The sequence below is a fragment of the Camelus bactrianus genome, chromosome 3 (assembly GCF_048773025.1).
Source record: "Camelus bactrianus isolate YW-2024 breed Bactrian camel chromosome 3, ASM4877302v1, whole genome shotgun sequence".
NCBI classification, from domain to species: Eukaryota; Metazoa; Chordata; class Mammalia; order Artiodactyla; family Camelidae; genus Camelus; species Camelus bactrianus.
The window spans coordinates 106501001-106517332 of NC_133541.1; the positions used below are offsets into that span (position 1 = coordinate 106501001).

General features: G+C 38.8%; 1 protein-coding gene across 1 annotated transcript in view; it reads right to left on the reverse strand.

The window, feature by feature from the left end:
- HTR4 (5-hydroxytryptamine receptor 4) overlaps positions 1–16332 on the reverse strand; it is a 260433-nt gene that overhangs the window by 200688 nt on the left and 43413 nt on the right. The window contains exon 2 of the mRNA XM_074360903.1: positions 16153–16224. The gene's annotated coding sequence lies outside the window, so the exon portion shown is untranslated. The remainder of the gene's footprint in view (positions 1–16152; positions 16225–16332) is intronic.

A 16332-nucleotide genomic window follows, 5' to 3' on the forward strand; every position in this document is an offset into this window, starting at 1 on the left:
TGGAAGCAGGTAAGAAGGGATAAATCGGAAGTTTGAGATTTGCAGATACAAACTATTATATATAAAATAGATAAATAACAAGTTTATACAGTATAGCACAGGGAACTGTATTCAGTATCTTGTAGTAACCCATAATGAAAAAGAATATGAAAATGAATTTACGTATGTATATGTGCAACTAAAACATTATGCTGTACACCAGAGATTGACACAATACTGTAAACTGATTATACTTCAATAAAAAATTTTTACAGGAAATATAAAAAAAAAAAGAATGAAAGGGGAAACCATTCTTCAGTTCCAGGTAATAGTAGCAATGCAGGAATGTTGGGCCTATGTTGATAAGACTTCAGATATTTCAACAGAAAAATTATTGCACAATGATCATTATATTTAGGGGGAAAGTCAGGAGTGGGAAGAATATCTCCATCATTTTAAAAGTTGGCAAGTAAATCAAAAAAGTTTTAAATACTCTGAGGGCCAAGGAAAATATATTTACAGACAGAATGCAATCCAAGGGCCCCAGTGAGTGACCTCTGGGTGTCACAGAGTCTCAGCCTTTTTGGGGCTTGTGTGTTAGGAGATAAGACATGTTCATAAATAACTCCAATACAGAACATGGTGATAAGTGTTGTGTGAACAAGACAAAGCACCAAAGGAATTCAGAGGAGAGAGGAATGACTGTGTAGCAAAGCCCTAAGTGGGGAGCAGGGGTTTCTCCCAAGGCTATTTCTGGCCACATATCAAGGAACCCACTGAACTCAATGAAGAAGGGAAAGAGAGACTCCAGTGAGCCCAACAGGCTGGTCAGAGAAATAACTGACAACATCGGGTCGGAGCATCAGCATATCCCAGAAAGCATTTTCAAGATGCACATGTCTAGCTCTTAACTCAGACATCCTAAATAGGAATTTCTTGGGTTGAGTATTATGCACCCAAATTTCAAAATACATCTTCCGTTAATTCTTATTAGGGCCCTTCATTAAGAACCTCTGCTCAAAGGAGGTGCCCCCACAATGCTGACTAAAACAACAGATGTTAACTCTTCTGCTCTTCCTACTCCCCCAAATTCAAACAAACTAGGATCCGCAGGTTGCTGGATTTTCTAGCTGGGAGTGCACAGCTGGAGCCTGCACATGGGACCCCCAGCCAAGGGGGATGCCAGAGCCAAATCTGCTGCCCCTTTCACCATCGACCATCCCTCCCGAGGGGTTGCTTATCTCAGCACCAATTTACCCTAACAACTCCTACATCAGACTGTGCACCCAGAGAAGAAACGCAAAGAATGCAGTGTTGTTTGGCTGTTTGAATCACATACATTTCAAAATCAATGAACCCTTTAACACACAGAAGTTGTAGCTTTCTTACGGTGCCCCTCCTCCTTTGATCTCTGACCATGCTCTTCCAGTCCAGATTCCAGTAAAACTGCAAGTTGTACATCCTTCTAAGCTGCGCATTGAAAGACTTTTGACAATGGGAAAGCCTCTAGACTTAAAATTAATGACTCCATAAAGTTCTAACAGCTGCCATTAAAATAGAAATGCTTGCAGTTTGCAAACCACATGTGCTGGCCAAAATAAAGTGAGGGGAAAACCCTTGAATCCTGCAAGAGGAAATGATCCCAGGAAACTTGAAGCTGCAGTCAGTAGGGTGGAAAGTGCCCATGCAGCTTGATTATGCTCTTGTGTACTCAACAAGGGGGAATAACAAGCCCTTGAAACAACATTACTTCATGTTGTATGTATTCTGTAATTTTATTTATTTATTTATTTATTTATTTATTTATTTATTTAATTTTAATTGAGTTATAGTCATTTTACAATGTTGTGTCAAATTCCAGAGTAGAGCACAATTTTTCAGTTATACACGAGCATATATATATTCATTGTCACATTTCTTTTTCACTGTGAGACTGTAATTTAGAATCGTGTTTACACCCCCTGCCTCATTTCATTTTCACAGCAGTCTTGAGTGGTGGGCAGCACAGGATTACTATAATCGTTTTACAAAGAAACTGGGGCTCAGAGAAAGGCTGTACAGTGAATAAGTGATGTTGCTGCCAAACGTCCCTTCCCCCTTCCCCCAGTTTTCCTCTGGGAAACATCCTCCCCTGTTCTCAGTCCAAGTGTTTTGGAAGGATCTGAAAACACCATTTATCACTCTCAGGACTGGGCATGTGAATCACAGTATCAGACCTTTTGGGTCCCACACATTTCCTCAGGGATGAGCCTATAGACTTGGTTAGAGTTTACCAGATTTAAGACTCTTGTTGGTTGGTGGGGAGACGTGCCCGCTTTTCTTCTTACCATCATGTAATCATAGAGGAAAGTAGAACCACTGGAAGGAGAGAAACCTGGCCAAAGTGGAATGATTGACTGTTCCTGTCTTGAAGCAATGATATTTTCTTTTTTCACTTAACCTAACTTGTGCTAGATTTATTGATACCTGTAACTGGAGAGTGATTCAAAATGTGCATGGTATCTATTTCCCCATCACTTCACTTTGCTTGTGAGCAACACAGGTCTCTAGGCCCCCGTCAGCATCACCTTTCTACATTCACGTGTTGTCAGTCGGCAACTTCTCTGCAAAGGCTGGGGAGGGACGAGGGAGGGAATATGACCAACTCTCTTTTTACCGTCTAAAAATTTCTAGCTATTCACCAGCCAGTGGCTTGCGTGTCCTTGGCTCAAGTGCACCCTCCCTTCCTGACCCAACCCACAGTGGCCAGAGGGTGGGGTGAGGAAAGGCCAATAGGTGATAAGGCACAGGACGTGGTCACTTAAGCAGCAGAGGTTCAGAAAAGGCAGCTCCCTTTGAAAGAGGCTGTAGGCTCAGTAAACCTTTCTACAGCACCAGTGCTTCTCAATGGAGTCTCAGAGATCCACAAATTCTTGGGAATCCTATAATAATGTTATAATTTTTCATCCAACTTTTATGATCATTTAAACACTTAATACTTGGGTCACCTGCATTATTATCTCATGAGATTTCAGTGCCTGTATTTGTCGTGTTTATAAGCAAATTGGACTGAAGTAATACTACTTAGATGTCATGGCTAATTAAAAAAAAATAGAGGCAGTCTTAATGAGTAAATGATGTATTCACAGCAAGTGAGAGCCCCATGATATCACAGAATTTCATGGAACAAAATTCTGCAGCAATGCAAAGAAAAAACCTGTGATGGGAGATCTGAGGCTCAAGTGAGTGCAAACAAGTCAGATTCTAAAGGACTTTTCCGGAGCAGGTATGAGCAGAGAATTCCCTTCAGTCAAACAGGATTATCCCTCACACTTGATTAAATGTGTCCACTTAATTTGTAGTTATTTTGTAATTTTATTTGCAGTTAATTTACTACTTTGTTTTTGCTATTTTAATTGAATACAAGCTATAAAATGAGCAATTTACTCCTACTTTTATGTTTGTTTATATGTAGATAACATTCTACTAAGAGAAACGTCAACACTGGGAACCACAAGAAATCTCTTTTTCCTTTAAAAGACTTGGTCAGTGTCTCAAGCTTGAAAACCATCATGGTAGTGTCTCTCCCCGAACTACCTGCCTCCTGCTGGTTCCCTCCCTGAGGCTGAGCCCTACAATGAATGCCCTTTCCACAGTTCTTCCTGCCTCTGGTCTCTCCACTTCTTAATCTACTCAACACACAGCTTATCTTCCTTACATTTTCTTCATGTCAGTCCTAGACTCAAGAACTTCCAGTAGCTTCCACATGGCTATCAAATGTAAGCCCGAACATCGTTCCCTAACATTCCAGTCCTGACCCTGGCCCATCATAGCTGCTTTGTTTTCCTAACTCTGTACGGCTGTCATTTGAATTCTCTTACTTGGTCTCAAGCACTTCTTGTGCCTTTCTTTATTCTGTCTATGCTGGTGCTCCTGGCTCTGCCTCTCCGTTGCTATTTTTCTCTATAAATTCTTCCCAACTACTCTGAGTCCTGTTTTAACTGCCAAGTCCTCTATGAAAACCCAGCCAATGGCTCCAGGCCACAGCAATCACAGTTCCATTCCTACTAGTAGCCTAACACCCACTGGAATTGGTCTGTATTTCCCGTACTTGATAGTCTTCAAGTTGTGTGCTGTCTGCTAATGTTATCTAATGTTCCCACTGACAGCTCTGCCCCACAGAGTCTCAGGATTTCTCATGGATATTTTATCCATGAGTAAGGCAAGTGGTGAAGCATTGCCTTCAGTTTCATTGTCCAGATGGAGAGAGTTCCTGAAAGTGCAGGTAACCAAGAATGAGAATAATGTTTTTATAGAGTGGGTGCGTGTGTGTATTGGCTAAAATGTTATAACCATTAAAAAGGAAACAAATGTTCTTCAGAAACAAAATATTAAATAAAATGAATATATGAGGCATACATACTTTTTCTTTCTTTCTGGTCTTAAATGCTATCAATCTTTGCTAACAAATAATTTTATTCTTTCTAGTTTTGCTGCTTGATAAGACTCTCCGTGAATCTTCAAAACTTTCACCTTAAAGTTAAAGAGTTTTCCTTGGACATACTTACATCTGGTATCTTAAGAACCTAACCCAAAATGCTGTTAGATCAACTCCCTTCTTCTCTCCTTCCCTCTCTCCCTCTCTCCCTTATCTTTGCTTCTTTCCTTCCTTCCTTCCTTCTTTGCCTCAACAAACATTTTTTGAGCAACAGCTACATCCCAATCTGTGTACTGTGTGCTTGGAACACAACAACAAGCCTGCCAAATAGGACCCCTCTGTTAAAGAACTCAGTGTGAAACAGGCATCTCTATTGAAAACTCCACCTACTTGCTTTGGACCAATAGAAACTCCATGTTTTTTATTGTCAGCTAATGTAAGAAAGAAGCTGTTAAGAGGGAAAAAAGATAATGTCTCCTCTCTGCCTACCAACTCATAGCAATTTCCGCTTTTTATCCTCGGCCTTCAAAAAAAAGAAGGAATTGTAAGTCAGCACTGATCATGCTAAATCTAAAAGGAATGGGCTGCACCCTGGTCAGCAGTGCTGAGATATGCTCAACGGGTCAACCCTGAATGGACCCACTGTAAGAAACTACATGATTTGAATTATGTGATCCCAGAGGTCCCACTAGTCACAGTAGTCTTTGCATCTCCTTCAGTATCAGCACAGGGGTTGGCAGGTAGGCCAGGCCCTGTCACACAGAGTGTCCTTTCTGTTGACCACAGTGATGGTTTCACAGGAGTGCATGCAGCCTCAGCTGGGCCAATCTAAGTCCTTCCCTGGGATCCTCTGCTTTGGAATAGAGAGTTTACTTTCTAGGTTCAAGAAGCAGAAAAAAATGTGAACCCAAATTTGCTTACTGCCTTATTGCCCCACAGATGAAAGTTGCCCACCTGCTATATTTGGAAAGAATGAAATCAACCTATGGGAAAAAAGAGAGTTGAAAGAAGAAGAGAAAAGCTGTGTTTTGATGACATTATCTGAGCCCCTCAAATTGGCTGTACATAAAGCAAGACATCACACATGCTGTCTTTTGCACAGAATAGTTTTAGCTTATGTCATTTGCGGCTGGAAAAGTCTTGATTTCTAGAAGTTCCATTGATTGGTCATTGTTACCTGTGAAAGTTCATTAAAAGGTATTTTTCCTAATGCTTACTTATTATTCAAAGGGAAGCATATACACATGTATGTGTGTATATGTGTGTGTGTGTGTGTGCAAATGAATGTTTCTTCTGAGCACATTAAAAACATTGAGGAGGAATTCTGAGAGAAGATTTAAGCCTTGAAAAGTATGGCATCCTCATAGGCAACCAGAGCCTATTAAGTCATAGATTAAAGCAAGTAAATTAATCCATTTGAAGAACATTTGTTGGAGCAGTTACCTTTTGATTCCTTTCGGACTACGAATATAAATATGCAGAAAATTTTTTCTTTACCCAAAAGGTACATACTGTACCTGCAGTTTAGGATTTTGCTCTAATCACTTAACAACATACCTTAAAGTTACAATAAAGCTCTGCTTCATTCTTCCCTTATGGTTTCATGCTTTTCCGCTGTACAGATGTTCCATAAATTTAAAAAAAAATTATCAAAATATAATTTATTTACAATGTTATGTGTTAGTTTCTGGTACACAGCAAAGTGATTCAGTTTTATATACTTACTTTTTCATATTCTTTTCCATTATGGTTTATTATAGGATACTGAATATAGTTCCTTCTGCTATGCAGTAGGACCTTGCTGTTTAATCTATTTTATATATAGTAGTTTGTATCTACTAATCTCAAACTCCTAACTTATACCTCTACATCACTGCCCTCTTTAGTAATGATAGGTTTGTTTTCTATGTCTGTGAGTCTGTTTCTGTTTTGTAAATAAGTTCGTTTGTATCATTTTTAGATTCCACATATAGATATCATATGCTATTTGTCTTTCTTTTTCTGACTTACTTCACTTAATATGATAATCTCTAGGTCTATCCATGTTGCTGCAAATGGAATTATTTCATTCTTTTTATGGCTGAGTAGTATTCCATTGTATAAATATACCACATCTTCTTTACCCAGTCATCTGTCAATGGACATTTAGGTTGCTTCCATGTCTTGGCTGTTGTAAATAGTGCTGGTATGAACATTAAGGTGCATCTTTTTGAATTAGAGTTTTCTCCAGATATATGCCCAGGAGTGATATTTCTGGATCATATGGCAACTCTATTTTTAGTTTTTTAAGGAAACTCCATACTGTTTTTCACAGTGGCTGCACCAATTTACATTCCCACCAACAGTGTAGGAGGGTTCCTTTTCTCTGCACCTTCTCTAGCATTTATTACTTGCAGACTTTTTAATGGCCATTGTGACTAGTGTGACGTGATAACCTCATTGTAGTTTTGATTTGCATTTCTCTAATAATTAGTGATAAAAATTTTAATAGTTCTCTACCAAGTTTTTTTGTTTGTTTGGTTGGTTTTCTTTCTTTCTTTCTTTCTTTTTTAGTTTCACGCTACTACAAAAAACAAAGCAACAAAGTATTATAATAAGCCATCGTATATGTACATCTTTGCTGTCCAAAAGATGGGCATTTAAAAGTTTGGCAGATTTTGTCAAATTGTTGTTCAAAGAAGTTACTCTAGATTGTGCCCTCACATGCAGCATATGAAGGTGAATCTCTGCCCAATTGCTATTCTTTTCAATATCTGCCAACTTTCTGGGTGGAAAAATGGTATTTCCATATTTTTATTCACATTCCTTTAATTATGAATGAGGCTGAACATATTCATAAATTTAGAAGCCATTTTATTTATTTTCTGTGAAGTCTCTGTTCATATCATTTATCCAATTTCATAGTTATTTTCCAAACTTATTATAGTTCTTTAACATAAAATATAGCATCTCTTCTTTCTTATGGATTACAATTAATTTTTCTGAATAGCAATTTTTACATGGTAGATGTATCATGCTTTTTATAGCTGCTAGGTTTTATGTCTTTCTTTGAAAGAATTTCCTCACCCCAAGCAAGAGTTTTAAAATATATATTGATATTTTCTTTTAGTACTCTTATGATATTTTTATATTTAAATTTTGTATTCTCGCAGAATTTATATGGTTAAGATAAGAATTGAACTTCACTTCCCAAACTGTTAATTGAATAGTCCTTCTTTTTCTGCTGATTAAAAATACTACCTTTATTGTATACTTAGTTCTTTACATGTTTGAGTGTTTTACTGACTGGTTTGCTACTTAATATGGTACTATTACTAATGAAAGCGTTACAGAAGACATCAAAGTGAAACATGCACGCTATTTAGGATTGCCTCAAGTCCCGCAAAAGTAAAAAGGCAAACAAATTTAAAATGTAATTTTTTCTTTACATTCTTCTTCTTGGTTGTGATTACTCTCATGCTCACACAGTGCTTCACTGCTTCACATCTATTTTCTCATTTCATCTGAGGTCTGTAGAAAAGGCATCATTGCTTCTCCACTTTACAGATGAGGAAACAGAGGCTCAGAGAAGCTATGTTGTTTGTTTTAGGGTATCCTGCTGGTAAGTGGCAGAACTGGAGTTAAAGCGAGGTTTTTTGACCTCAGGTTCCTAATGAGTTGCAAAATTCCTTTGAGAAAGCAGGCATCATATAAATAACTGGTGAATGAGGACCCCCTCCTTTCTGATCTGTTCCTCTATCTATGACATCCAGCTTCTATTAAAGTACATTCTCCCATTAGGCATCATTTTCCTTCAGCTGAGGAAAAAAGTAAAAATCTTGTGTGGTCACAATCAATATTCAATAAACAGTTGCTAAAGATGTTAGTAAAAATTTAGTCCACCTCCTACTTTTGATGGGAAAACTGTATCCTGGTTGGAAACTCATCAAATAGGAGTTGTCTTCAAAAGATGAGGCTCTTTGGGTACTAAAAAAAAAGTCTCCAAGTGTTAATATTTAAATGTCACTTCAGAAAAATTTAGAATATTTTGGTCCTCAGAAGGATTCCTTGCCTCTCCTCCTCAGGCCATGAAACGTTTGAACTTGGTTGGAGACTTTCTGCCTTTCCCTACAGTTGGAATCCCCTCGAAATCAAAATCAATCATATAATCAAAGTATTTGTTATTAGTTTTTCAATAGTCATGTCTCACAGCAAAAGCCAAAGTACCCCACCGAATCCTGGGGGACCTCCTTAGGCAACACTCTGTCCACAGCCAGGCTTCCATGTAGAGAAGTGGGGCTCATTTTCTCGACAAGTGGATTCGTGTGATTTCAACATAAAGGATTATCCAATTCAACTTTTAGTCCATGTCTTTCCACACATTTTGAGGAGTTTCAAGAAGAATTACGAACCCAAAATGTTGAAAACTTTCTGCCAAGCAGAACATCAACAAATGTATAATATGTCCTATTTATCACAAGAAGTCATCAAGAAAACCCCCAGGACTAGAGGAGCTGTTGCTTAGAGCAGATATGAATTTACTCACTCCCTCACCTACTCATTCTGTTAAATCCTGAGCAAAAATGAACATGGTCTCTGTCTTTACAGAACTGACATGCTGATGGAGATTTAGGCCTACCATTTCACTATCTATTCTCTATTTGTTCCATTCATTTTTTTTGTTCTTCTGTTCTTCCTTTCCTGTTTTTCTTAGGAGTAATTTAATATTTTTTAAATTTATCTATTGGATTTGTAGCTATTTGTGGTATTATCGTTATTTTATTTTTATTATTCAAGTGGTAGCTCTAGGGGGTTGCAACATATATTTTTAACATTTCAGCCTGCTTGGAGTTAATACTGTGCTACTTTATATGAACTGAAAGAAACTTGCAACCATACAAGTTTATTTACCCCCTAACACTGGTCCTTTATGCTACAGCTGTCATAGCTTTTACATACATAAATGTTATAAACCCCACAATTCAAATTTACAATGTTTGCTTTAAAGAGTCACATGTCTTTTAAGGAAGCGATGAAGAAAAATGATTATTTTAAAAAAATATTTACCTACATGTTTATCATTTCTGGCATTCTTCTTTTCTTACCGGAAGAGCCAGTAAGTATGATTTTCCCTTCAGCCTGAAACACATCTTTTGGTTTTCCTTAAAATGTAGGTCTGCTGGTAATAAATTCTGTACCTCTCTTTTTATCTGAAAACATCTTTATTTCAACTTAATTCTTGAATGATGTTTTTTAACTGATGTAGAATTCCAAGTTGAGAAGTTTGTCTGTTTCTCCCGTTCGCTTCCTCTCTCTCTCCCTTGTTCTCAGGACTTTCAGGATGTAGCTGCACTCTCTTCTGGAATCTATCATCACCAGTGAGAAGTCAGAGATGATTTGTCGTGTTATTCCCTCATAGAATGTGCCATTTTTCTCAGGCTGATTTCAAGGTTTTATCTTTTGTTTTCAGCAGTTTGACTATGATGCACCTAGATATGGTCTGATTTGTATTTATTCTACGTGGGATTACTTTTCTTCTCCAATCTGTAAATTTGTCTGTGGATCGGTTTCTCCAAAGATTTTTTTCTGTTCTGTTCTCTCAACCCTTTCCTTCTCGGATTCCCACTCACATATTTTTCATATTTTGTGTATGGTCCCCAAAGTCGCAGAGGTTGTATTAAATTACTTTTAGTCTTTTCCCTTTTCTTCAGGTTGGATTATTGCTATTGCTCGATCTTCAAGTTCACTGACTCTCCCACCTGTGATGTCTCATCGGCTGTTCAGTCAACCCAGTAAATGTTTTATTTCATAAACTGTATTTTTCTGCTCTAAAATTTCCAGTTTTTAAATAGATATTTTTCTTTTTTGAATTTGCTTATTTGTTATAACAATTATTTTACTTTATATCTCTAAGCATGGTTATAATAGCTGCTTTAAAATTTCTGTCTGCTAACCCCAACATTTAGGTTATCTCAAAGTCACTCTTCTCTGATTGCCTTTTCTCTCAAGTATGAGTCAACGGTTTCTTGCTCTTTGAATGTTAGTAATTTTGATTGTATCTAGGACATTGTGAATGATACATTATAATGAGAAGCCATAACTGACTGATCCTATCTAGGACATTGTGAATGATACATTGTAATGAGAAGCCATAAATGAAGTGCTTTAAGGGCAGGGAAAATGATCAATTGTCTCAGAAAGAAGTATTCTGGTCACTGCATGGAGAATGGAGTGGATGTGGATGGAACAGTTGGGAGACTGCTGCAGTAGTTTGGGCAAGATGTATTATTAACACTTACTACAAAGATGGCAGTGCAAAGTTGTAACAAGGTAGAACAGGTTGCAATGAGAGACCTGGGAGGAATTTAGGTAACGGCTGCCTATGTTTTCCTAGGTGACCCACTCGTACCTTTTACCCAAAAGGCCAAACAGAATACCATTCACCACCTTCCCATGAGAGAAATCTCAGCAACTCCTGATGCTTCCTTCCTGCTTCACTCTCCACAATCAAAAAGCTCTCAGGTCCCAGCAGTTCTTCCCTTAAGATCTCCTCCCACTGACTGCACAGCCTTATGATTTTTCTCCCAAATGAGTGAAATAGCCTCCTGAGAACTCCCTATTTCCAGTCTCAATCTTTTCTTCCATACCCTTGACTCCACTTCCAGGGCTATCTTTTCCACAGATCCAATTTAATTATGTTATTTCTGTTTAACAACTTTTCAGGACCCCTATTTGGTACAAGAGAAAGTCCAGATTCCATAGCATGGCATATAAATCTTTCTTTCTTTCTTTCTTTCTTTTTTTTTTTTTTTTTTTTTGCCAAATGTTTTTGCTCACATTCTATTTGCTGCAGAAAAAGGAGGAAACAGTGACGGAGAGGCAATGAAAACATTGCCAATAGTCTCATGAGGGAGAGAGAGACCAGTTTGAATTTCATCTTCCTCTACTTCCTCCACTGCCCTCACTCCCCTCCCTAAATTTCCTCCAGCACACAAAACTTTTTGCCATAATTAACTGTTCATTCCATTCTTTGGTACCTCAGCCTTTGGACATGCTGTTTACTCTCCTTTTTTCCTTTCCTCCCTGTTAAGAAGACCTAAATCAGATACTATTTTTTCTAGTTCCCCATACTCCTTGTACAATTATTTTTTTCCCACCTATTCATTCAAATCTCTATTTCTTTGGGAGCAGAGTTTTTACAACTGTCCATATAATTTCACATTTCCTCCCCTGCCTCTCTTGTAAGCTGTAAAATCTTTAGAGGCTGGGAGCTTATCTAAGTCATCTTTTGTTCTGTCACCCAGCACACTGCCCAGCCCCTAGTCAGCAATCAATTGTTTATTGACTCTTTTACTTCCTTCTCATTTTACAAATGGGGAAATAAAAGTCCAGAGAGGGGAAGTGGCAAGTCTTGCAAAAGGATGTGGACTTATTTTTAAGATCACTGTTTCTAAGTAGGGGGTTGTCAGTATTTCTCTGGACAACATACTGGAAGGTTCTTCATGGAGGTGGCTGGACTTAAGCTGAACTGACAAGTATAAGCAGGATTTGAGATTGTGGGTGTATAAGTGGAAGCTGGTGGAAGTTGGACTAGGGGTGCAGAATTTTATCAGCAGCTTAATGGCTTCTACAAGCTGAATCCATGAACACAGATAGCTAGCTGGATAGCAAAGGGGCTGTAATGAAAAGAGAACTAACCTGCAAGGGAAAAAAACTGGATTCTATTCATAGTGTACATCACAACATGTGGTCCTGGACAAGTCCTGTCTCCTTTCTGAGCACCAACTTCTAACAATCAAATAAACATCAACAATAATAACAATTACAACCACTTATGGTTATTAAACCTTTACTATGTTTCAGGCACTATTTTAGAACCTTTTTGTTTTACAGATGAAGATATATACTTTCAAAGAGTTGAAATAATTTGACCAAGATTATCCTAACTGATAAGTGATAAAACTAGGATTTTTGCTCTAGCATGTTGCACCAGATAATCTAAATTCCAACTTAAATATGAAGACTTTAACAGAGTTTCTGCCACAGCAAATCTTGGCCATCCTCGAGCTGATTACGAGTCCCTCGCCTATAAGGAGATCTGCACACCTAGCTCCCTCCCAGCTGAAGGAAACGTCTCACCTGGAAAGCCTGGGAATTATCTCTGGTTTGTACACACATAAAAGACAAGAATCATTTGAGACTGTAGCTATGTCCTGAATTAGCTGGGAAAGGAAATCATTGTTTTTGAAAATAGTTTCAGCACACAGAGGTCTTACCCACGTGACCCTACATTTCACTGCTATTTTCCGTCTTTAAATAGTATTAATCATATCAGCAATTTAGCACTTTCACATACATTATCTTACTCAGTAAACACAATAGCCTGTTCTCCAGACGAGAACACAGATTTCGCCTGCTATTTTCCTGAAAGCACACAAACAGTAAGTAGTGATGGCGTATGAACTCCAAATGCCCTTCTCTGCCATCTTCTCAGCTCTAGAACATGGGTTAATCACAAACACAGGTAAGTTATCTGCAGTGTACTACATTTATTGAAATGTGAATTATTAAGATACCGAGTAATAGGCATTCTAACTTTCTCTGGCTGCTTTGAAGCTCCTTAGAAGCTCCGAGCTGGGAGGGTTCCTACAGGATCATCAGGCCACTACTCCTCTTCTCTCTTTACCATTTCCACCCTCCAATTTTTGAAACACTCCTATTTTCTGGTGACCTGGCCTCTGAAGGCATCCCTTTTTATCTCAGAGCAGTTTGGAAAGTTACTAACCTTCTTTCTTGAATAAAACCTGCCTCCTGACATTACCACCCATTGATCCTCAGACTTTTGCTGTTTCCCTCTAGAAACCCCTTCAGATAATTGATTCCAGTTCTCATCAATTTTGTTTTCATTACCTCTGTGAACTTGTCTGGGCCTCAGTTTCCTCATCTATAAAATGAATAAATGAAATGGACTTGTCGGGCCTCCATAAACCTTTCCTCCAATGATCCTATGATATTTTCAATGTCCAAAGAACTGTACCCCAAACCAAAAATGCCTGCTTGCTACCAGGAACTCTGTAAGGAAAGTGTTCCCTAAGATTTTGGCCATTGTGTCTTTTCCTTCCTTCCATTCTGTTTATGTTTTTCTGGAGATGGAGAAGATAGTGCAGAGGAGGTGGGGTGGGCGCCTGCCTCATTGTTGACGCTGCCGTGCACTCAAGCCGGGAAGAGATGTGCGTCGTTAGGGATGCTGAAATCCCAAAACAGCCCCACCTCTTCCCACCTTGGCTTCCTGCTTCATTTCCAAATTACAGGGAGGTTTCCAGACTAAAATCCTGATTGACTGGCATTCACCCAGAATCCCACACAGCCTCCTCTCTGGCACCTTCTCACAGATTCCTCAAACCTCCAAGTGCATCCGTGAACTCTATCCCCAGATCTCCTCTGATAAAAGAATGAAGCCTTTCTATAATATTTCTGAAAATACAGAGGGCCAAATATTTATAAAATCTGATGAGATCCATATACTGACTAGTGTGTGAAACAGCAGTAACAATGAAAGTTATAATAAATAGCTATTAAAGAGTAAATATGTTCCAGACACAAGGCCAAAAATAGTATGTGCTTTACATTATTAGATTTTCACAATAACACTATGAGGTCAGCACTGTTTTCATCACTATTTGATAAATGATGAAATAAAACTTTAAAAGAATATATGTCACCTGCCCAGTGTCATACAACCAACATATGGTAGAGCCAGAATTCCAGCCCAAGTTTGTCTAACTCTGATGCTTGAACACTTCATGCTGCACAAAAATGCCTTATTTTTTAAATGATGTTTTAACACTTTTGAACCTATATATCCCTTATTTCCTGAAGCTTCCAGGATGCCTCCCAAATCCAACTTAGAGATCTCCGCTGTATTTCATTGTACCTGCGCATTCTTTTATGCTAATGCTTAGCGCACTGTCTGAAGCCTTTCCCTTGTCTTTCTTGCACTCTAGACAGTAAACTACTTGAAGGGAAGAGCTGTGTCTCTTTATGTTTGTATTCTTTGTTCCTAGCACATCTTTCCTCTCACTGACAGGATTTTAGGGCACTCTTGTTCTAGAAGATTATCAATAGCTCTTGGTTTTACAGCCAAAGTCAAAAGTTGATGGATTAGGGGACGACAAATTCCACCCAGCCCTTTCTGTACATGTAGGGGATTCTTCTGGGTGTTCCCAGAAGGGATGGAAACTCAGGCGTTGTGTTAAAGAGAAGGAAAGCTCCAACTGAGAGATAGCTTCTCTGAGATTAAGTAGTGTTGTGGCATTTCAGGAATTTTTTTTTTTTTTACAGAGAGCTTTCTGGAATACTGACTGCTAAATGTCTGTGGATCATGGACCCTAAGCTATGTGTTATTGAGAAAAGAAGGGAGGGTCTCTGTAGCTGAGCATGGCTCAGTGCAGAGAAAGGGTATGAGAGCTACTTCCGAGCCCATCTGGAGGACCAGTGACAGCCAGCAGCATGGAGTAGCCACAGCAGAAGTCACAATGGTGGGTACCTGCACTGTTATTAGGACCCAGCCTTCCCCACTTTCCATACGCTTTAAGCTCCCAAGAGTCTCACACCACCCTAAGGAAGGCAGATCCCTCAAGCATGATAGATTCCATTTACTAGAACCCTCAGGTACAGGGTTGAGACATTTATTACACCAAAATCATGGAGCAAACTCAGACCTGTTCCAATTACATATGGACATCAGCATGTGTACATAAAAATTTTCTAGGAGAACATGAAAGAAACTGCTGAAGGATTCAAGGCCATGAGACTGAGGATCTAGGGAAGGGGAAGATTTATTGTTTCACTGAAAATGTTTTTATATTGCTAAATATTTATACCATGTGCATGTATAATTTGTACAATAATATAAAAAATAAGCTAACTTATGTAATACATATAATAAAATATATTTTAAAATACTTAGCTCGAATTCTAAATGATTGGAATTTAATCAGTCCTTTGCAGACACACAGGTTGAGCCTAAGCTGTGTTTTCTGTAGGATTCAAGGGAAGGAACTGTGGGGCAAGTCTGCCAGGAGGTTATTTACATGGGACATTAAAAAGTCTCCTGAGAAGTGTCCAGAGAAGCATGGAGGGAGTGATTCAAAACAACAGTAGTAATAAGAGAAATCACTAACATTTAATGAAGGCAAAATACTAAACTCTACACGATCTTCTCATTTAAACAGTCCAATCAAGCAGATTTTCTTTATTTTCCCCAAGGAAACTGACATCTGAGAGGTTGAATAACTACCAAGTGGCAAACCTAGGATCTGATTCCAGGCAACCTAAAGCCAGAGCCCGAGTTCTGCACCTGTGCATGATGACTCTGTGTGAGTAGAACCCATTACTGAATATGCAGATTCTCTTTCCACCCCAGCCCTCTTGGTAGCATAACTGCCTCTAGCAGGGATAGTAGCAACCAGACCCAGTCCAGCAAGAAAAATGGCAGACCCCATGTGGCCACCCGGAGAGCCAGTCTTTGGATTACATAGGAGATACTTCTTAGAGATTCCTAAAGCTATCTGGAAAGAACTGAGAGGAACTGGTGTTTCCACAGAGAGGACAGAAGGGCAGAGTCAGAGACATACGGTCTTGTGGTTGTTATCGTGACCCTATTTTTATCCCTTCTGGCCTAGGAAATAGTTCTCTACAATGATGTTTAAAGGAAACGGGAAACGTCAAAGAAGTCGCAAGAATAAGATTGTCTCAATCTCACAAAGCCGTGTTACCTGAGTTTTGACTGTGGAGGAAGAACCTTGAAATTCTGCAGTTGTCTTCAAGTCTAGTGGTGCTGACGACACCTAGAATCAAAAGAAGAGGGGTTAGGAGAGAACAGCCAGCATAACAATGCTCTGCTATTTCTCCTCCTTGACGGTGAGGTGGAAAGTTAGCTCACTGTTTCCTGAGAC